At 33.4% G+C, this 24,834-nt stretch overlaps 1 protein-coding gene across 2 annotated transcripts in view; it reads right to left on the bottom strand.

Moving 5' to 3' along the window:
- LOC126968224 (elongation of very long chain fatty acids protein AAEL008004-like) overlaps positions 1-23,891 on the bottom strand; it is a 43,594-nt gene extending 19,703 nt beyond the window's left edge. The window contains exons 1-2 of one of the 2 annotated variants that reach the window (XM_050813097.1): positions 23,643-23,891; positions 39-92 (exon numbers count right to left, since the gene is read on the bottom strand). The gene's annotated coding sequence lies outside the window, so the exon portion shown is untranslated. The remainder of the gene's footprint in view (positions 1-38; positions 93-23,642) is intronic. The other variant, XM_050813095.1, reaches the window with a different exon arrangement.
- Between the last annotated feature and the right edge of the window lie 943 nt (positions 23,892-24,834).

Here is a 24,834-nt window from a genome sequence, read left to right as displayed (position 1 = left end):
AAGGATTGCAGGTAGAGGTAATATTATTATATTCTTACCTTATAATGAACGGAGTAAACTACTTTCTATGCGGCCTGCCCAGCTATTTTCGTCTGAAAGTGAAAAAAAAACAATGAGTCATGATTAAGGTCAAATAATTAAGGGCACGGATAGGTGAACGAACTACCTTACTGCCAACTCGTATTTGAAACTACCGTCCTTCTCTTAACGTAAAGGGAAGTCATAACATGTAGGTTATTGTCAGAAAATGATAAATGTCGTATAAAATGCAAACTTATTTGAATTTAGATCATTAACATTTTAATCTAGGTGAGAATGTACTGCGTAAAAAGATATTGATATTTTTGAATTATGAATTAATACTAGCTGACCCAGCAAACGTTGTATTGCCGATATTAAAATCGCGATTCAAAAGTAACTGTTGATCGTAGATGGGTTTAAATTTGAAGTTGTATGTATTTTTTAATGCTGACTCATAATCAAACAAATTTAAAAAAAAATGTCAAAAAAATTAAAAAAAAAATTGTGTGGACCACCCTTAACTTTTAGGGGTATGAAAAATAGATGTTGGCCGATTCTCAGACCTACTCAATATGCTCACAAAATTTCATGAGAACCGGTCAAGCCGTTTCGGAGGAGTACGGGAACGAACATTGTGACACGAGAATTTTATGTATAAGATAATATCTTGGGGCAGTAAAGTCCTCGAATGGCGACCACGCACCGAAACGCAGTGTTGGTGGGCCCCGCACAAGATGTTCCGACGATCTGGTCAAGATCGCCCAAATACGTTGGATGAGGGCAGCGCAGGGCCGATCATCGTGAAAATTTTTGTGGCGCGGCCTTTGGCCAGCAGTGGACATCTTCCGGCTGATGGTGATGATAATAGTGTCTTGATGTACTGATATTTTTTTTCAGAACTGATTGTATCCCAGCTATTTATCATATTGTGCAACCTGGACCAATTTTTACGTCAAAGATTCCAAAATTCTCAAGGCCAAAAATTGGAATAAGAATACCTACACTAATTAATAGGTATAAGTTAATATTTATCGACAAAGATGGCTTACGTATTACCAATAAATTATATGGGTGCTTGTGTAACTTCGATTTACGATTCCCACATCGATTGTGGCCACAATCGGTTTCCTTCAAAAGACAAAACATCCTCATTCTCTGATTGCAAATAAAAACAGTAGGTACCTATGTCAAACGATCTCTCATTATTTGATACTTAGTTGAAATATATGAGTATTTTGTAATGTTAATGGTTTATCTTCAATTATCTATTGCAAGGCACATATCAATACAATATATTAGTAGGTAGGTATGTAGTATTAAATATAAAAAATAATGGGATATTTAACACATATTGGGGATTTTGAATTTCACTAGATATTTCGACGCTTTAGCAAGCATCATCATCACGGGATGGCCAAAGTATTAAAAACTCTGATAGTTTTTTAGAGAGATAATTTTATTTTAGTATTTAATGACTTATCCATTTAGGTTGGACTAAGATCATGGCAGAAAATTGCCATTTAGGTACCTCTTGCTTTGAATTGTTATTTTTAAATCAAGCAAAGTTTTTATATTTTAATTAATAGGAAGTACTAACTCGTAATTTATATCAAAGTATACATAATGTTTGAAAACGGCTGAAGGTATTCAAGATTTAAGAATAATAAAAATAATTCCAATAACAATAAAAGCACACGCATAACTTGTTATCGTCGTAGGGTTTTGACAACTACCTATGTTGTATAATATGTTCAATTATGATAAGAGACAGTACAAACACTAACTCAGTAAATAAATTAAGAAATATTATATTCTAGTGTAATGATAGTATACCATATGTAATTTAAAAACATTTGGCAAATAAATCAATTAATGGGACTTGTGTTGAGGTTGTCGGCATTGACTTAAAAATAAACAGCTAGAGTCACAATCACGCTCAAACATTGTCTGAAGAAAAACTCTGCCTAGACGCGTTGGCAGAGTTTTCGTTTAGTAGTTATGTTTCGACCGCGCTTTGATTACAACGCCACGCAATGACAAAAGTTTCAGTGAAAACCTGTCCAAATAACAGCATACCCAAACTTAACGATGGCGTGACGTTTTTGAGGCCCTTATAAATTAACAGTATTGTGTAAATAAATGACGTTTTTAACCATTTTCAATAATTACATTTCAATTGCAAAAATATTCTTGCCTCGTGTTCGCATCCGAGCTTCTAATGACCGTATACTTACGTAGACTTTGAACATTCTGCCACGAAAAAGGTATTAATTTGAATGAATGTTTTTATTTTATCTGTATAAATTCGGACATTTTTAACGATCTTTTCATAGGCGACTGGGAGTCATTTTTTGCCTCAAGTAGACCAGCAATTGTGATGTCTTTCAGAATGTTGTATTTTCAATAATCTGTAAGTGACTCTGAATTTGAACGGGCACGGCGTATATAGCTTATCAGGTAATCGTCTTGGTCGCCTTCTCACTTTGTCTTATTAAAAACACAGTTATCAGATAGTACGTGCTGATAAAAGACTTCAATATTGTATATTGAACGTTTTTCCACGTTCCGTTCGTTAGCACGTAACCACGTTCATTTTAATTATTGTACCTAACTCGTTTCGTCTTTATCAATAATGTTATGAATTACTGTTGATTGTGATCAAAACGTTTAGATAAGATTTCTTTCATATGATTCTTTTCATAATTGATTTTAAGATCTGCTGTAAAGACTTTTTAACTTATTGATTGAACTAATGACAGTAAATAAATTACCTAATAGAATAACCGTAACATTTGAACTTATTGTACTAAAACATGCTCTGGCCTAAAACATTAACAATCTTGGCAAGGCTAAATTTTTCCTTTTACTATGCGAAACCCTAATATTTGCCGAATTTTAACACAGATGAAAGTGATAAGGGTTCAGTGTTTCATTTCCAGGTGACGTCTGTGGCAGGAGGTAGAACAGGTAGAATCGTTGTCTCTAATCACGGCGCCTCCTCCTCACCCGCCATGAAGCAATGCCTTTTGCGCCTTTAATTCCTTGCGCCTCTCTCTCCCCAAGAGAGGGTCGCCTCTAATGAAGGTTTAGCGGGCAGTTGCCCAAAGCCAACCTCAGATGGAGTTAAGTAGGTAGGAACTTAGGTTTCATGTGAGTCCCACATAACCAACGCAGCCGGCTACGTGGGTATGGAAGGTACCAAATCTTTTCCATCGTTATCTCGGAGGGTAGCCCTTTCCCTTTGTCTGGGTGAAAAAAAAAACCGACCGTTTATTCGATTCGCTTTATAAGGTCAGCAAAGCTCTTGTGATTCCTCGGACCTGTATGTGCGATCGTTTGTCCGTCCTTTTCATAAAAAAAAAAGTAGAGAGCTCTCCAACATTTAGACATGACCCGATCAGGTTTTGTATTGCGTCATACACGAGAATAAGTAACTAGAAAATTTAAGATGAGTGTCGAGTCCAATTAATATAGTTTAAATATTTATTTATAGCTTTCCAAATATACTTATACTGGCTGACCCAACAGACGTTCGCGTTGTTCTGTTCATAATAAAATAAACTCTAATCAAATTCTTAAATTCCGTTCTAGCTAACCTCTATGGCTTTAAGGTACTGGAGATATCCTGATGAATCAATATATACGTAAATCTCTTATATATTATATATAGATATATCTTATTTGTTCTGAATAAGTAATTTATCTTTTTAATCACTCAGTCTATCAATATATCCCTATAATGGATTTTTTGACACTCATAGGTGCGAAATTATCTAATATATAAAATTCTCGTGTCATGGTGTTAAGCATTGAACTCCTCCGAAACGGCTTGACCGATTATCATGAAATTTTGAGTGCATATTGGGTAGGTCTGAGAATCGGACAACATCTATTTTTCATCCCCCTAAATGTTAAGGGTGGTCCAAACGATTTTTTTTTATTTTTTTTTTTAAATTTGTTTGATTATGAGTCAGCATTAAAAAATACACACAACTTCAAATTTTCACCCATCTACTATCAACAGTTACTATTGTATCGCGATTTTAATATCGGCAATACAACGTTTGCTGGGTCAGCTAGTTAATTATACAAAGCATCTTGGTTAATGGATCAACGCGAATATAAAAATGGAAAAAAACCCATCAATGGATGTTTTCACTGGATTTTAGTGGACTAAAGTGACGTGGCTATATTTAGAGTTTTATCTGCGGCAGTCTCATGCTTCTAAAATATTTTATTCGTAGATAGCCATATTACTTTGATTGTTTCGTATTCAAATAATAATATTATGAAATTGTGTAAAAGGCTTTGTTTCTAGGGCGTTACACAATTACTTACTTGTGTTATATAAATTCTATATCTTTTATCATATATTATATGGGCTAAATAAATAAAAAGATATTAATTTAACTGTGTGTTTTGATCAAATGTTTACTATTTTATACTGTGGTTCAGTATTACTAACTCATGATAACGGGTCGTCTAGTGATACGTGTATTCGTAGAGTTATCACTACCAGGATTCCATATCAACGATGATAAAGTGTAAGTAATCATTGCCGTAGTTATTCTGTAAGTAGGTTATGACGTAATAATGAGAATGAATGCATATTGCAACATTCCTTTACGCGCTCGACAACAACCAACACCTAGGCTGTTTTGAGTACTTATAGGTAATCTTAAGGAGATCTTATTATTAGGGGTCAGATGCATATTCAGTGAAATGTTTTAATTGTTATACGTTTGTGGGCGTAAGTAGGTCATTGGCTGCACGTCGAGTTACGTAATGGAGTGCAGCACAACACTCAACGTCAACTCTCGCTTAATGCACCGGCATAACAGCTCCTTGAGTGTGCAAGATCACAGTTTTGTGGCAACAAGAGGTGATATTAACTGTGTTGAAATTAGAACGCTTGCACATCGATGGATTTGTTCGGATTCGTGGTCGATTGTATTTGCTATCTATGAATAGTCAGTCAATACAAACAACTATATTTTGGTCTATAATTTTATTAACTACTAGCTGATACCCCGCGTACATACCTATTTCATTGGAATGAACACTTAGTAGCGACGTTTCATTAAAGTTTTTAAAATAAAAGAACATTTATAACATAATATGCTGTCGCGACTTTTTTTTTACTGACTTTTCTTGTTTTGACAATTGTTTTCGCTGCGCACGCGATGTAAAGAATAATTCTTGGTATTTATTTTTACACATTATTGAAGTTATAGTACTATATACTATGTCACCCGGAGATAATTTCGCTTCCTAACAGTGAAATAATTTTTGAAATCGGTTTGGTAGTTTCGAAGCATCAATGCAAACAATCAAATCTTTCGTCTTTATATAGTATAGATAATCCTTTAAGCTCAAGTTTCACAACTTGCACCGAATTAATTGTATATACGAAAATAATGTATAAATCTTAATCTATTGAGCAATAGCAGACATCCAATTATATTCCTTCATTAATGTAACGTTCTTAATTTGAAAAACAATGTCAATGTCAAATAGTAAGGCTAGAGGCATTCTGTGCAATATGAAGCTATTCAGGGAAGTTGAGTTCTTGAGTCGTGGCTATACCTGTGTGTTAAATTCATCTACATGCTAACTGGCAATACTTCGCTCTACATTTTCTAAAAACATAATTAAAAAAAATCTAAGATCTTAAAATAACACACTTGAATTAAAAAACAATTTGTTATGTTTTTAAAGTGATACTTCCAGGATTAATACACAAACAAAATTTGAAATCAAAATTTTTACGGTAAAATTTAAACGGAACGCCAGAGGTCGTGGGTTCTAATCCCGCATCGTTCATAAAATTTTATTTGTACACTTGAATTATTGGTTGTGAAAGATTATTTAGTATTTGCAAAGATAAAGATTCAAATACTTTTTTATCGATAACCGGTATAAAAACTAACCTATTAATTTTATATGTATCAACTATCCAACCACTCTTCAATGATAACTTGTATGCAAAATGCGATAATTAGCAAAATATCAATGTAAAGAACTCTTGACTACTTTTATAGTTGCAAGGTAATGACCTTGTGATCTAATATCAATTTTTGTAATCGCTGTTTTGTATTGCTGAATATAACATTTCTGGAAATCTCTACGATGTCTTTTCATACTAATGTTTCTTTATTCGAATCATCAAAAAGTTATATGCTATGTAAATAACTCTCGAATATTTTTTTTCTTTTAAATAAAACAAGACCTTTTCTGATCTCGTTTTCAGGGGGACTGGGAAACGAGATCTGGAAAGTTCTTGAAACGTCGGGTTAGCTAAATTAAAATTTCAATAGTGAAAGGGTTTAAAATTACCTAACACCTAGAATACAATAAACTCTAAAGTAAAACGCAAGACTACATATACCAAAAAAGAAGAGGACACTGCCAGTAAATTTTGCCAAAAACCATCTTTCTATAGAAAATAACACCACCGAGGCAATAGATGGCGCTAAGCTTCATAATGACAACTATGACAAATACTATCTTTGACTCATTTCTTCTGCAGTCCCTCTGAAAACGAGATCTGGAAAGGTCTTGATACGTCGGGTTAATTAAAATGAAAATGTAACTTTTACGCATAAATCAAATGTATGAACACAGTTACAATTACACGCGTTTTAATCCTTTAAAAGTGTTTTATTTAAATGTTGCATTAGAACTGAGACAATCTACTAATTTATCTATCTATGTATAGGCCTCACTGAAGTTTTCCATGTTAGGTGATTCCTAAGAAAATCCCGTGTTTGGTGTTATCTACTGAAACGTCCGGGCAACTAGAGCGGCTTTTTTCTTTAGACAGTCAAACGTCCAGGCAACCAGAGTGGCCCAGTCGACTTGCGTATTTATTTTGTGTTATAATCTGTAGTATGAGTGAATTAGCTTGTCAAATACGATTTTTAAGACTCTATGGTAAGTAATTGTAATAGGCTTATCTTTAAATATCAAGTATCCGAGCAAAAATTAAAAGAAATAATTAATTGAAAATCGCTTTGCGGGGGGAATTGTCATTTGTTTATTTTTGTAGTGTCAAGTGTTTTGTTATTGTTTTGTTTATCATGTAAGTGTAATATTTTAATTACGTATTATATTTGTTTTATATATGAAATTAATCCTCATGATATCTAGTTTCCGATTTTATCTACAAATTACATATAAAATTCTTCTTACGACATTAAATCGACAAGTTATAACAGTATGATCGATACTACTTTATCGATTTGGTTTAAATATCAAATTTTTATTGTAATCCAATAAATTAACAGTAAATCATTGCTTGTAATAGGGACAAAATATCATAAATATAATGTTTATAATATTCAACAATCTGGATGTATTGAGACAACCAAGTATTTCACGTTTTACTTGTGCATTCCGCAGATAAATTGTAGGTATATACTAAGAATGGGTGCTTTATTTTAGTTTAATGCAACAATCCCGTAAGTCGAAGTAATGACATATTAATATCAAAAAATAGGTTATATAGTCTATTTCAATAATAATCAAGTTTTATTAATGTGTGCGCTAATATTTTACATAAAAACTTAATATAATGAAAATGTTATCACATTTCTACCTATAATCTCGAGCTTTAACCTTTTATTTATATATAACTTGTGTTCAGAAACATAATTTATGATTTTACACGTTGATTTTCTATACTTTTAACTACTTGAATGTATTTTTTATATAGCCATAGGTGGAGTCGTTAGGTAATTATATCGCTTTTAATAATGATGAATCTCGCGCTCGCCGTCGGATAATCTTAATCGCGTCATCGGACGTTCCGCTACCTGCCAGCTGTCATTAATCGGACGTTGCAGTAGTTATGAAACAATAACCATTTTGGTTTTTTATGATGTCTGGGCAGTCTGGTCTGAGCTAAAATTATAATGGAATGACAGCAATAATTATATCATTTGTTTGATTATTATTTAGAGCAGAAGAAAACCAGCTTAATCCAAAATACAATAAATGAGGAATATTTTAATCTTTTCTCAATATATTCGACTACAAGAAATACCCCCGTTAGGTTGATGGGCAAAAAATTCTTCATACCTTTGGTATTTATGTATTTTTAAAAAAGTGAATAAAAATACAAGGAGTATTTCATGTGGCATTTCTTCTCTCTTGGTTCTCGCTCTCCATTTGATTCCGAAGCGTAGTTAGCGGTGACTAATCGACTAACTGACTTCCTGAATCGACGGCTGGAAAGTACCCCAGGGATTACAAACGAAATAAAGGGCGACCAATGAGACGTGTGGACTTGCAAGAGACAGAGATAGGTGGAGTCATTTGAGGAGAAAAACGAAAAATAAAATAATATAATAATATAAAAATAATTTTCAAAATTGGTTCAATAAATCCAGAGAAAGCCCCATACAACCTTACATACTTTGCCTCTATAATATTAATATAGGTGACATATTTAGAGTTGTAGGTCATTCAGAAATATCGGTCCTACAGATTCGCTTCAAGTCGACTGGCTGAACAGGTGACGACCTGGGTCACATCATCGTTATATTTGTCGCATTATTAATAGAACTATGCTTAAACTATCTCTACATAAAGATTTACATCGCGTCTGTTTTTGTTCGTATAAGATTAACAGCATATTGGGTGGATATTACATCGGATATGATTAATTTAATATCAAATTACCGTCAAATATTAGCAACATCATAAATCCCCGTGACGTTGACAATATTTAATTTAGAACTAGTCTAACTGGTATTAATATTTTATTTATAAATTTCTACGTATCAACGTACTACTGTTAGTTGCAACAGTCACGGACGGGAATTGTCAAATGCACGTTTTAGCGTCAGTTTGTGAATCCCCCCGGTACTCGAAAGTAAGATATGTAATCCAGAACGCGTTTCAATACGAAATGATGATAACGTGTTATTGTATCTATGCACAGACATGAAGATAGTCAAAAATAACTTAATTTAGGTATTTTAAAGTTCCTTGAAAACCGCACTGTGGAGAACAAAAAACAACAAAAACAAAAACAACTTTTATTTAATAAAAATAAGGGACCAGACGAGCAGGACGTTCAGCTAATGGATATTCATACGCCCTACCCATTACAATGCAGTGCCGTTCAGGATTCTTGAAAAACCCAAAAATTCTGAGTGGCATTACAATTGCGCTCGTCACCTTGAGACAGCACCACCTTGAGGCAGAAATAGACGCCGTTGTGGTACCCATAATCTAGCCGACATCCTGTGCAAAGGAGCCTGATAGTTGAAATACATCCTGATTGTTTTATTACATGTTACATCTGTTGGAATACAGGCGCTATTATCGCTTAAGATCAAAATTATCGAATAAAAATTTGCTTAGATCGCTCTATGTACGTGTCTTTTATCAGCAGATAAAGTAGTTTGAAAAGTATGTATCTTGATAACATATCAATCTATCTTCTGGTCGGAGAGTATATATTTCTGAACAAATTTTTACGTACCCATACACTAACATGATACTTTGTACATATTACAGATCGTAATGAGCAATAAATATTCAAGTCTTGAATACGAATAAAAATGTTTACCGTGCATTAGGAATATGGAGTGCGTTAGTAACGGAGTTCCTGTTTCTTGGTACTTGTGGTAATGACACATAACACGATTATACTGTATTTAAGATTCTCTTGTCATTGCCGGCAATCTCTTTGCAGGATGCTTTGGAGGAGATTAATTTTTAAATGTGTTTTAATGTAGAAAAGGGATTTCAATGCAATAATTTCATAATATTTATTATTATCAAATATATATTATTAATATCATAATTCTTGTACGTATTACGTACGCTCATTAGAATTTTGCCGTGTACAAAAAGGCGTCGGTATACATAATATTATCTAAATTTAAAATGTAATACTTATTATAAAAGAAAAAGGAAACAACTTAAAACTACTAATACATAAAAACTAAATTAATTACTAATAAAAACACAAAAAGCCGTCTACCGAAAACCTACATCATTAATATGTTATTTAATGTCTTTATCTATATATATATATAAGATTATATATATAAGAGATTTCCACGTATGTAGTCACTCATCACGATATCTCTGGAACCATGCGTAGAGACTTGAAATTTCGTTGTAATATTCCTTTCGCTGAGTAGAGGTCAGCTAAGTACGGATTTTATGAAATTCCATCCGCAAGAGATTTTTTTATTATGAACAGAACAACGTCTGTCGGGTCAGCTAGTTATTTATAAAATGAAATATATAATACTATTAAAGTTCATGAACAACTTTGATACCATACTACTAAAATGAAAGTAAAAATAAAATGAAGTATCTGTTTGTTATTTAAAAAAATATTATTATACCGCATAATTTAGTCTGAAATACGATAAAAATAGTCTAGTTACTATGCTAACGTCAGGGTGACAAATTTGCGTGAAGATTTGCGCGCGCATCTTAAAAATTCCCGCCAAAAGAAGTAAAACTTAGGTAAGTTTGACACTCATAAGTCTAAATTATTGTCCCAAATGTATGAGAAGCTTTTGATTTTGAGTTCAATGTATCAAAACACTTATTCCTTTCATTAATTATAAAACTAACAAAGAAATTGCACATAATAAATATGATTTAGCGAGTCGAGTCTCTTCGGACGTAAAGTGGGGAAGCCCGACTTATATTGGCATTCATACAACATTCCCGGTACGTACATGTCTGGTGATTATAAATAAAGCACTCCTATTATAATACACTGTATAATGTCATTATATTATCATGTGTAATATTTAACTGTATTCATTTCTCAGAAGTGACCATCAATGAGGTAAGATCTTATAAAAAACTCTACATTTTCCTTAAAAATCACGAGTTAATATTCCATTGTTATAATCTTATAGAACAGAAGTTATATTACCGACTTAAGTCGTGCTGTTCAAAGATAAAATTGATACGAGTTAAGTATTCATTCAACGTAAGGATTATCAAATGAAGTAAGTTTATAATCCTAACTCTAATTGCATATGTGAGTTTGTTTTGCTTTCACGCCTTATCGTCTTAAACGACCATGAAATTTTGCAGAGACAGGGTAAAGGGTACTATTTACACCGAAATTTGAAGAGTTCCGAGCAAGCAGACGATGAATTTAAGACGGGATCACATAGAACGAATAACGTTGATGCATTGAACTGTGAATTTATACATCTAGATACATTGTGACAGCTGTTGAACGTTGAAAAAAATAGCGGCTAAAAAACCTATATTTACAGCAACGCGCGCACATTAAAAGAAAGTGCCTTACATATGACGAGTAAGACACAGCTTGTCATGTACACATAAAGAATAAGCCTTGCCTGTAATAATGCGTTGCCTAACAGAAAGAAGCTCTATCTAGACGCATAATTAATTAAGGCATTGATTATACAATAATACATATATCTATACACATAATTTATTTTATTACTTTTTATAAAATGCATATAAGATGCAGCACCTTAGCAACTGATCTGCTATGTAAGTCTATTACAGCTACTGTAAAAAACTTCCTCATTGATATTTAAAAGAGTGGCTGTTGAGTTTCTAGTATTTACTCCTCGCGTGCACTACTTTTCAGTAATTCAGTAATTTAAATAAAAAATATTGTTTCCTTTATTTTGGCTTTTATACCTATGTACATGTCAGCCTCATTAAAATTTAAGTACATTAACACTCAAACAAATGAAAAACAAAATTCTTAACTCAACAAAATAAAACATATTATAAACAGAAAAATAAAATAAAAAGAAAAGCATGTTATATCGTCTTCAACAAATAAGTCTAATTGATTCAAACAGACTTATGGCATCCTTAGATGCAGAACGGGCAAGTATATCTACAAACCTGCCCGTATCAAATCTGTTCAAATCCATAACCCCTACAATTTCGTCTCAACTAGACTGAAATTGGTCACATTCATTTAATAAGTGTTCAACATCCTCAATTAGTCCACATGAATCACATAGAGGTGACTCCGTAATTTTCATAAAAAATTTAAACTTATTCAAAGGGCATATTGCTTATGACGATTTGAATAAATTTTATTTCACTTGACTTTGACTTTGAAAGAGTGACAAATCTAACTTTGTTTTGTCGACTTTTTTTGTATGTTGACAACACTGACCTCTACTATATACCACTGGACTGGCGGCTGTCAAAGTTCTTTTGAGCCTGTTTGATATTCGCCATTTTGGCGCTGTTAGCCATGTAGCGAGACCTTGCGTAACTAAAACTAGTGATGACAACCACAGCTAAGCAAACATCAATAGGAAAACTGTTGCAAAAATATTGTGTACTTTATTACGTTGATTCCTGAAGTAAAAATACTTCAGAGTATTGTACGTTTCTCTCGCAACCATTTTTACTATACGTCAAAATTAGTTCTCTGGACGCTAGCGAGTGGCGCTTCAAATAGGCTCAAAAAATTTGCTGTCAAACTTATGGAACAGCCTGTCCATTTGTATTTATACAGGTCAGTGGTTGACAAGGCTAATGCAAAGTCGCTAGCAGAAGCCAATATAAGTTCTTATTTAGCTGAATTTTAACAATCATACAATATATTGTTGTCATAGTCACAGGTCATTGATCTTCTATTATTTTACATTGTAAACAAATAAATTGCAAACGTTTCCGTTTTATACATAATAACACTATTTGCTTGTTAAACCTATTTTAGATATTGAACTGCTTTATCCCTAGCTCTTAAACGTAATTTAAATTTGACAAAACAATTCGACAGAAATTCTCACTCAATTCAAAACTCGTTTTTTCATTATTTTTCTGTTATTTCATTATTTTATTTATTATTTTAAGTAGCTTTCGCAGCTCGGGCCCAATAAAGACTTATAAAGTAATATTTTTTATACATTACTGCAATTTTTACAGATAATACTCTATATTTATTGAAAATAAATATATGTCGATATCTAACCTGATATCTAATTATTCGTATGTGTATTTATTCAAAAATATTAATTAAAAAGAATCGAAAGAGAGTTCTTTATACGATATTATTATTATTAAATGATAGTTTTAAGGTTTGTGTTATTATTCATCATAAGCAGAAAACACACGTTTTAAAGTGAATTAAAACATAATATACTTGAATCATTTAATTTCATGAAGAATTGATCGAGATTGTGCGTTGGTGTTGTTCGACATTGGCAATGAATTGGCGGATATTTGCACGCGAGTCTACATCAAGAACACAGCGATGCTGAAAATTACGTTCAATGAACGTAACCATGCGTCCAAGCATGAACGTTACGCGAAAGTCTAACATTAACATTACATTTTTGCACAAATTAAATTTGAAAACAAAATTTATGAACGATGCGGACCTAAACCCGCGACCTCTCGCGTTCCGTATGTCTTGTGCAACTCTCAGGTTGTGGCATCATCTACAGGATCTATTTTACAGTTGATAACCTGCTTAACCCCAATATTTGTATATAAGGAAATTGACTTGAGATGTCACTCTTTCAAAACTAAACGATTTGTTATGTTTTTAAAGTGACAAATTTAATTTGTGTTATTAATCCCAGAATTGAGGGCTATCACTTTAAAAAAATAACAAATTGATTCTATTTTTGATATATATAATATTAAAAGAAAAAGTAGGTAATGTCCCAGAAGTTGTTTAAATGTTTGAAGAGAAAAACAAAACACGTCAAATAAGAATATGCAAAAACATATTTAGTAATATAGGTTAGCCCACCTTAAAAAGAAAAAAAATACGAAAACAAAATTAAAACATTAAGATTTGAGGCATTAATTAAGCATGATACTTTAACGACATAATAAATATTAAAAATATTAAATCATTGCGGTCTATTTGGACATACGCCTCAAATGAAATAACAGAATACGAAAATAGATTAACTGTGTTGCCAAATATTATGATATTGCTAAATGTGTTAATCTCAGTGGAAGTTTTTGGTGTTTAAGCCGTTTATATTAAACTACTGGGCAATATATCGTTAGGATATGGTGCAACGTTTGTAACATTATACAATCAAAGAACATTAAATGCGGAAATGATATGTACATAATGAAGTCATAATATTTGCAAGAGGAATGTTAGTCAGTAGTGCTGTGTTCAAAGGTTGGCTTATTAAGGCGAAGGGTAAACAGAAAACATGCAAACAAGGTGTTTTAAGACAAGTTTTGTGGTGAAAATATAGGATTTGGAGCTATGAACACTACTTTATTCTGTTACACATACCCTTAAGTCTTACTTGTAGGTTGCTAATGCTTATTGTTGGTTAAAGTTAGCACTCCAGAGCTATTATGAACTACCAGTTTTCTTTGCAGTTAAACAAGTTTTTTCTCGGCATGATGCATTTGTTTAGTATACTACTATCATAAAAGTTGTTCTTATAGATTTTACTTTTTTATGTAGGTACATTTATTTAGATTAGTAATCAATAATGAGGATTGTAAGCAAATAAGCAGTTTGCGCCTGTTAAAATGTTACATTTTCGACCCAAGAATTTTGAAAATATTGGCTTTGTTACATAGGAGCCGTGAACTCATATCGCACAAGGTCGCCGGCATTTAGTGTCGCCTTAAGAAGACAATGTTGCAGTACTCGAGGGCCAAAGATCGTGATATAAAGGTGATATATACATAAATCAAGTAAGAAACTGGACCTAACCATAAGTATATAAGGAAATTTGTTCTTTATTTACAATAATTATGTACTCCCGGTATCTCATTTACATTTGGTTTTTTTTAATGAGCACAATGTCTGTAATAATAATAATAATATTGACACACTTTTTACACAAATTATCTTGCCCCAAGTTAAGCATATATAGCCTGTGTTATGGGTTACAAGACAATGATATATTTAATACAATATACTTACTTAAACATACATAAATACATTAAAACATCCATGTCTCGGAAACAAACATCCATATTCATCATATAAATGCTTGCACCTGCCGGGATTCGAACCCGGGACCTCTAGCTTAGTAGGTAGGATCGCTAACCACTCGGCTATACAGGTCGTCATTGTAATAGATATGCTCTGCTCATTACAATGAAGTGCTACTCAGGATTCTTGACCGAAACAACAAACTTAGTTTTGTTACGTTCAAAAACAAAAAAATGTATCAAGCTGTCAAAGTTCTCATCGATAAGTATTAACAAAATCAAAATTGTTGTACAAATAATTTTATTACGATAGTGAAAGTGATAGTAATTATTAAACGCAATGAAATATGTTAAATGTCCAACCAGTGGGAGGCTCCTTTGCACAGGATGCCGGGTAGATTATTGGTACCACAACGGCGCCTTTTTCTGCCTTGAAGCAGTAATGTGTAAGCATTCCTGTATTTCGGTCTGAAGGGCGCCGTAGCTAGTGAAATTGCTGGGCAAATGAGACTTAACATCTTATGTCTCAAGGTGACGAGAATAGAAACAGAATTATTGGGGTTTTTCAAGAATCCTGAGTGGCACGCCATTGCAATGGCAATGGGCAGGGCGTATCAATTATCATCAGCTGAACGACCTGCTCGTCTCTTCCCTTATTTTCATAAAAAAATATATATATGTGTAACTTAGATTTAACCAAAAAACCCGAAATCGAAATATCTGAGCGGCGTTACAATTGTACTCGATACATTGTGAGATAAGGTGTTAAGTCTCATTAGGCAAGTATTTTCAGTAGCTACGGTGCCTTTAAATACGGATAAGGAATATACTCGAATAACAACATATATTTACATACAAAAACACCTACGGAACGCAATTCAAAATGTTTTTTTTCGCCGCGTGAGCTACGCTGATGTAGCACCAACATGGCTCTGCACATGAATGATAACCATACTATTGTATTTTTGTTATATTCGTACTGGTATGATAAGTTTGTTAATTACATTGGAAACCATCAAACAAAGGTGCTAAACATGCGGAATGTATCGACCCTGATTGGACAAATAGGAAACATATAGAACCAGGAAGTTTGTTTTGCATAATGAATTGAATAATTATTAAAATAATAGCTTCCACAAGGGTGCTAAAAATTTATTCATACACATAAAATTTGATGAATCTTTAATGTTGCCTATATACTTGTTATAGTTATATTATTCCGCGTTTAATTATTACGGTTCTAGAACTCTCTAGCAGTTAACGAGCGTTTGCAAAATATTACAAAATATAGTTTTATGTTGTGAACCTATATAATATGATTCATTTAATAAACATTGTGTTCGTATAAGATTATCGCCGTTTTAATGTAAGAAGGGGTTACAGGTTGCAGGCCATGTATGTAGTACATATTTTTTTTTTAAATCCGCTCACTGTTTTGTTTTTGAAGTCGTCACACCGTCACGCACTCGTTTTAGACATAAACCATGGCAGACACCGTAAAGATATGCTATGAAAAAAGTGTGCCATAGTCAGACACAGTGGTCGGCGCCAAACGCAGCCGCTCTCGTCGACCAACCGTGTTGTTTATTCAGGATCGCAATTGCGCAGGCATTCAAATCACCACGACATAATATTCTGTTAAAATAATAGCACCTTGACTTGACCTCCAGTTCAGTGTCTCACACTAATATACGTTGTAGAGAATGCGATGTCAAAATTGTTTCGTAAGATACACATTGAGACAGCCTGGCGCATTTTATATCGACATTAATTAAATCTAATAAATTGCTTATTTCTCAGCTATATTATAAAGCATTTGGAATACTTATTTGATATCAAAACTTCCACCACAGCGTTTGATAGGTTTAATGCGATGAAATGATTTAAATTTTCATAGATGTTGTGTAAAGATGGCTCAAAAAATTAGTGCATTTATTATTTATTTTATTTATAAAATGGGTGCACGGTGGTTGGTGTTGTAACACCCGGAGGCACGCTCGACCTTGTCCTCGATTCGGCCACAATTATTTTGCAACTAATCACTGGTTGGTCTGTGGTAGCTCGGTCGTCTCGGAGGCTCTGCAGATCGCTTATACCGGTTCAAATGTAAACATTTACAGGCGGTAGTCACTCGAGGCCGCTCGGAACGTGATCCCTCACCACACTCAATATTCAATTGGGCACTATCCTTATTAAATACGCGCTTACGTTACCTCATACAGTTCGTTTAACATTGGATTCTTAGTTACTGTTAACTCTCGTTTACATGTTTACTCTTTTTCGCTTTCAGAATAAGGTTCTCTGGGGTATTGTAAACGACCCCTTGTACATAAGAAACGACGACCTTCATCGTGACCTTAAGGTGGATTTAGTCGTAGAAATTATTCCAAAATATGCAGAAACTCATGAGTTGGCTAAGACTTCACCACCATGTGAGCGTCAAGGCTATAACTCCTCGACAACACGACAGAAACTAAACCTTTTGAGTGTAGTAGAGAAAAGCTAGTGTAAGTTAGTGAAACTAACATGTATTAAGTGTAAAGAAAACACGATCATAGTGTCTTCCCCTTAATAGAGACAGTAAGAATGGATACTTTATTAGTTTTACACTTTACAGTAAAACAACCATAGACAACCAATTTCTTTTTCTTTTTTTATTTCGTCCCGTTAATGGGAAAGGCAAAGGCAGAGTCATGCAGCCATCGTCAAAGGTATGTTCAACCAAATTTATGTATATTATAACACAAAGGTATTGACAACTTGAAATTAGTCGAATATTTGTGTTATTAAAGAGGATGTTAATACTATGTAATACAGGCTATGAACATTGAAATCTTCCACGTGGCATATATTAGAAAGGCTATAGAAGAAATAGAAGAAATTCTATCGGTAAGTGAAAGATTTACCCCCTTAATAATGGTCCGCTAACTTTAAACAACCGCTTAGGAGTGTTTTTTCTCATTCTGGCTTAGGCCAATAGAAGAAGACAGAGTGAGAATTAGCAATGCTTTAAGTTAGCAGACTATTATGAATAAGGGGGTAAATCTTCGACATTAATTCCGTATTTTTTAAAGTTTTAACTAAGTTTTTGTTAATTTGGCAAACACAGTTATAGTGTATGTTGTGTGTCATTCGAACATTAATGTGTGTTATATTTATTTTAATTAATTGAATTCATTTATAAGGCATTTTATATGAGAATAATAATAGCTTTATGCACTTACTCCATATAAACTTTGCTGGTGATGAATTTCACGTTCATCAGTTTGCGCATTTTTTTAAATAAAGCTTTTGCTTCCCGTATTAATAGATAGATAACTTAGGACTTGGGGCTTACAAGTTACTTAACTGATCATTTTAAAAGTAATAGGGTGGTAAAATCAAATAAACTTTTAAGGTGCACGTAAAGGTAGTTAAAAGAGAGTTTTTTTTTTACTTATAACAATTTTCACTACTACAGATAGTTGACAGATAGTTTTCAAACTAGTTCCAATCCTAATGCGCTGGATTATGATTTATGTTCAGTTTAAAAGATTATGGCATGCTCTTAATGCTATTACATTACTAGGACACTATTAGGTCCATAGTTTTCGAATATATAGAACAACTGACATCAAGATAATCGTGACAAATTTTGAGTTGTCACGGTAGCTTGTGATTGGCTAGTTTAACATTCAAAATACGAGAAGTAAAAATACTACTACTACTACTGTTTACAGTAGTTATGGCGGGTGGAAGTTGGCTGCACACAGCTTAGGATAGAGAACTGTGGCAACCCTGTGGGAGACTATTTCCCGAACGGGGTCCATACAAGCAATAAACAATTAAAAAGTAATAAATACAATTAGACCTAAATACATGAACTCATAAAAAAGGGATATCTAATAGAATTAATAATGTTTATATGTATAGGTAAAAAAATTGTGAAACTGAAGTGGCCGTTGGGGCAGTAAAGTCCTCGAATGGCGAACACGTACCGGAAGACGCAGTGTTGGTAGACCTCCCACAAGATGTACCGGCGATCTAGTCAAGATCGTCGGAATACGTTGGATGAGGGCAGCGCAGGACCGATCGTCGTGGAAATCTTTGGGGGAGGCCTTTGTCCAGCAGGGGACGTCTTCCAGCTGATGATGATATGTATAGGTATACTTATCCCTGTAATCTGTATCGGATTAAATTAAGCTCTATTAATATTGAAGTGAAAGCTTCTGTAGTGGCGTTGAGCACTTTTTTTGGGATGGGTATTAAATGTTAAACTCGCGTCAGCACACGTGTTCTGATCGAAAATTCGTAAGACAGTCGTTGAAATGATGAATGAAAGCATTATAGTTCGGCTATTTCAACTTAATGATCATACGGTCATTGGACCAGTGGTTAAATCATTGTGATTGCACAGCCGAATCACCGCGAGGCCGAGGGATCGAATCTTAGCCGTGAAATACTTTATAGTTTATTTTTCTGAGAGATAAACTTTTTATGTAATAACATATTGTTATTTTTGTATACGATAGCGCAATAAAAGAATATTGTAATCACATAAATGTTACTTCTTTCATACTGATAAAAAAGCAATTCGTGTGCAAATGTTCCCTAACCATTCCAAAATATTCAAAAATGCACAAAGTTAATGTTCAAGTTTTCACTTCTGCCAGCACTCCCGGAGTGCAACCCGTGTTTTTATTAGTGGACAATGAGCAAGTGACAGCATATTGTACCTATATTGTGTTTGGCGTGTATTGCTAGGAATCAAGAATTCATATGGATCGTTAGAGCACCGTCATCTAGCTTTAACGAAATAAAAAAGAAATGAAAAACGTTCTTTACATTTATAAATATCAATGGACAAGTAGACGTCATTGTATTGTGCGGAAAACCTTGCAAGAAGCATTTTTTTAAATAACTGGTTTAATATGGGTAATTACCATAATAATTAATTTTGTTTATTTCCGCTTTATAAATCCCGCAGTAATAATATTACTTATGGTAGATAATTACTTGGATAAGTAATAAAAATGTCACGGTCTGTGTGTTCATTTTTTGCTATGTTAGAGCATTACTCGGTGTCTGTTACTCATTAATGTAATTTCTTACCGCTGATTTCTATAAAACTCAATAGAGAGGCATAGAAATCCATTTTCTGCTTTTGGCATTTCAACAGCAGATCTATGGTACGTTTTAACGTTTTTTTTACAATCCAACTATGACATAACGTATTTCGTATTAATTATAGCTTGGTATCTATTTGAATGGATTACAAAATTAAGATTATCGTATTAAAATATTACGGCCTTACACATAAACTTGGTATAAAGTTATACCTGAGAATAAACTAAGAATATGCAAAATGGTGACTATATCGCCGACAACACTGTCATACAATGATAATTCTGAAGTTTTCCGAATGTCAATGAGGGAAGTATTAAACGCGGGAAACTTTATACATTCAAATAAACCAATTCAATGCAAAATGTCTATATGTAAACATTTTGCATATTCTTGGCTTATTCTGAGGTATAACTTTACACCATGCTTATTTGTAAGACCGTTAAAGTGCAGATTAAGCTTTCATTGACAGATGACATAAATCTGTTCTAATTTCCTTTTAGATGTTTTTTATTACCTTCACCTGTATGTATGTTTGTTTGTAACAGACTCATTTGAAAGCGATTTTGACCCACTTTAAACGGCCAGATTTCGTTCAAACTTCGTAGATTTATCGAGGATAGGTGCCAATACATTAATTTGATAAAATTATTAATTTATTATTTCAATATATATTGATAGCGGCTGTTATTTACTAGAGATTCAGCAATAACTAGTTAGGTATTACACTTGCTTTTGGATGTCCAACAAAGGGTGTGTTAGTTACAAAAGCAACAGCGTACCAGACAGCGTTCTGAAAATTACTTTTTGTGAAAAATAGATTTTAATAAAATCCTTATGATCACGAAATTGCATTTTTGAGTTTGATACAAATCGGTGAAACCCTTTTCCATGTACATTTTCGAATACACAAGAAGTTTTAAAATGTAGTCATGTACAAATCGGAACAGCGCGCGATGAACGCTGACTGTCTGTTGGGTGCAATTCCATTAATTTACATCAACGACTCTGCTTAAATTTTTGCCACTTTTGCCTTAACCTATAGGTAGGCACCTACGTATAGACCAGATCATAATAATAAGCAAATGACTAGTTCTCGAACGAACATTATTCTCATATTTATTAACACCTAGGCTCTATGGGCAAGTGGTCATGGCTTATGTAAGTTTTAAGGTCAAAGTCAACGCCTTCGAAGCCACTCGATCTTATACGATTTTTGAAGGTATAAAGAAGATTACCTGCTCTTTAAACAGAACTGATTACCTATGTGTATTTTATGGCGAAATGAATTTATAACATAACATATTACTATTATAAAACGCATTACGAATAATGAATATTGAAAACGTTGTCGGCCTTTAAGGGTGTATATGTCCTTTACAAGGTGCCGATGTAGTATTGACCCGGAACCACTGCCGACGAAAGTTTTTAAGTGTAAATACCGAATTAACCATAAAATTAAAAATATAATAGTTATCACTCTAATAACGTAAGTATTTAATATCAATTATTTCTAGAATTTCATAATTTTATTCTGTAACGATAAGACCAAATTATTACAGTTTTTAAATCGCTATATAAATCATACTTTTATAGAGTTAAATCTGGTGTAACAGTGAATTTTGAAGTAAAACCTTTTTATGTTATAATCGGACACCATACACATGTGGCAAATATTAATAATATATACGTAATTATCCTTATTATGAATGCGTGTTAGTTGATTACGCAGATTCCTTTAGAAAATTAATATTTAATGAATACCAACATTGATTAAAATATTATATAATCAAATCAAATCAAAATCACTCTATCCATGTAGCTCACGGAAATGACACTTATGAATGTTAAAAAAATATTTTTTTTCTTATTGAAACTACCGCTACTTCGTGAAGGGTTGAGCTAATGAAAAGAAGTAGCAAGAAACTCATTGCCGCTCTTTTATATCAAGATTTACATTTTCATTGATTTAGAAATCATTTCAATTACAATATAATATGTAAAGTGATGCAACAAACATACTCAAACGTCAAATAGTCAATGCCTTACGAAAGTCAAAAAAGTAAATGAAATTAATACAAAAGTTATTGATTACAGTAGCTGCATCATCCACATACACCCTAAATTAATAAAGGTATTCTGTGAGCATTTTATAGGTTATTATAATTACATATTAGCAGACAGCACAATCAAGTTCATTCCTTGAAATTATTTTTTCATCTAACTTGCTTTCAACCTTCGAGAAATTCCGATCTTTGCCTTCCTTATTCGGATTGTAACCTTCATGCTTGTGGGTGGTGGTTTAAAGTATTTTTATCCTTTTACAGCATTTGACGGTCTATTTCCTATTACATCCGAACGGTATTTCCAACTATCAATAGATACATTAACATAATAATGTTAGATTTTTTTATGTCAAGATCACATTGTATTATGCGACGGTTTTCTCGCCCGAAATAATTTACTATGTCAGCAGTTCTCTATGACAGTTCCTAGAATAATTAGAAATATCCGAACGACTGAGCCTTGCTCGGATTTTTAATAATGTACAAAACTTGAACAAGAAACTAATAGAACATCTGGATTCGAACTGGGGTCTTCTGCTTTCCCGATCACCCAATGTTCCATCTGAGCTTGTATATAGTGGCAAAATTTACCTTTGTATTCTAATGTTATTTTAGTTGTTTCTCATTAAAACGGATAAAACTACATTGTTTTTATTGAATAGATTTAACGCCCCCGAAATCCCCTGTATACTAAATTTAATGAAAATCGTTGGAGCCGTTTCCGAGATTCAGATTATATATATACAAGAATTGCTCGTTTAAACATATAAGATTTTATACAAGACATGATTCTTTACTCAACTAAAGTAAGGTCAAATGTGTGTGTTTAATGTAAATGTAAATTTCAAGTTTCGCAGTTTTATGTTTCTGTTTGACTTTTAATTTTAGAAATGATTCAAATTTCAGTTCCGAGGGCAAAGTTACGAGTTAATCTCGTGTCAGTGGTCAATCGATGTGACCTTACGTCATAACTCACAAGGCGTCCTCTGTTTTGCTGTTTGCATCGTCAAACGCGCTGGGAATACTAACGTGTACAATACGCCTTGGTAAATCCTTGGCTTCAAAACCGAGCTCCTTTCATAGATCGTAGCGTCTTTCGCACGATTTTTTCTGATATTTGTTAATATGGATATCGTGGTTCATCCATTTACGCAGCATCAATATAGTTATAACAGCGCCTACGTTTTAAACATACCGTGAACGTGTCCTTCACTATCATATAATTTTATATCATTTAGACAATTCACTTCATAAAATATTTCGTTAAAACTCATTCACTTATTTTCAACCTTGACTATAGTTGTATCAAGTTTTGTATTGTGTAAATCGTTGATCATTAAAATAATTACTATGCCCACCTCAAATTATTTTATTTACAGCATAAATATTCATTTGATAACTAATTACTTAACAATTACTTTGTTACTAACGACTTGGACGTTTAATTAATATTTTAATTAATGAAGCAACAAAACACAGTATCACATGATTGGACATTTTATGATTTCTTAACGAACAATAGCATCATTTGTTTGCGCTCACCTGGGGGCGTCTCTGTCAGCTGTACAGTACGGTTCCTTTATAGTATTGAGTTGTTTGAGCACATACACTACCCGAAGGTGGACAGCGAACGTCCAGTACGTAACATATACAAGTGGGGTGGGTTGCGAGTGATCGCGGACGCGTGCGTGAGAGTCGCGCGGCGCTGTGAGAGATGTTATACGAGTAGATATGATACGGTGCCGCTTCGTCGCATGCGCACGGCATGCAATCACGTTCTATACTGCCTTCGCGCGTTCCACCATCGCTCTTTTATCACATCGCCTCTTCACCCACCTTCAACTTGACTTCTGGATTGACGTCAATATTAATTTTTATAATAATTAACTGATTAAATATGATATATCTCCCTACACATACATTAAACAAAGGCTTTACTCGATTATTCAATTGCTTATTACAATAAAATATCTAAGAACTGGCAATTTTTATGTGTTCTGTTTTTTTATTGTTTATTTATTAGAAGGTATAGATATAGATAAAGACCGCTGACATTTGTTGTCACAGTATAAGTATAGTGAATATAGAGATAAGCAGACGTCTACACAGTATAAATAAAGCAGATACAATCAAACGACGATAGTGGAAAACGTATCCGAATATCTAAGATAATGAAAAACATATCAAAATATAGTAGGAATTACAAACTCGATAAAAATTTAAAAATATAGCAAGGAGAGTTAGAGAGAGATGAGTGAGGTACCTATCTGCTTAATTCTGTTATTCTAGATAAGGTATCACTTTTTTTTCTTTTTTTTTATGAAAATAAGCGAAAATAATCAATTTATTCTTGCGAATATTTTACGTGGTTTGGATTTGGTGAAGATCGCCGGAATACATTGGATGAGGGTAGAGCAGGCCCGGTAGCCGTGGAGATCTCGTTTTTTATGAAAATAAGGAACGACACGAGCGGGTTTAGTTGATGGTAATTGTTACGCCCTGCCCATTACAATGCAGGGCCAAAGATTATTGAAAAACCCAAAAATTCTGAACGGCACTATAACTGCGCTCGTCACCTTGAGAGATAAGCTATGTCTAGTCTCATTTGCCCAGTAATTTCAAGAGCTACGGTGCCATTCAGACAGAACCACAGTACTGCTTACAAATTACTGCTTTGCGGCAGAAATAGGCGCCGTTGTGGGACCCATAATCTAACCGGCATCCGTAGATAGAT

Source organism: Leptidea sinapis, chromosome 15, assembly GCF_905404315.1.
Source record: "Leptidea sinapis chromosome 15, ilLepSina1.1, whole genome shotgun sequence".
Taxonomy (NCBI): domain Eukaryota; kingdom Metazoa; phylum Arthropoda; class Insecta; order Lepidoptera; family Pieridae; genus Leptidea; species Leptidea sinapis.
This window is presented reverse-complemented; position numbering and strand designations above follow the sequence as displayed.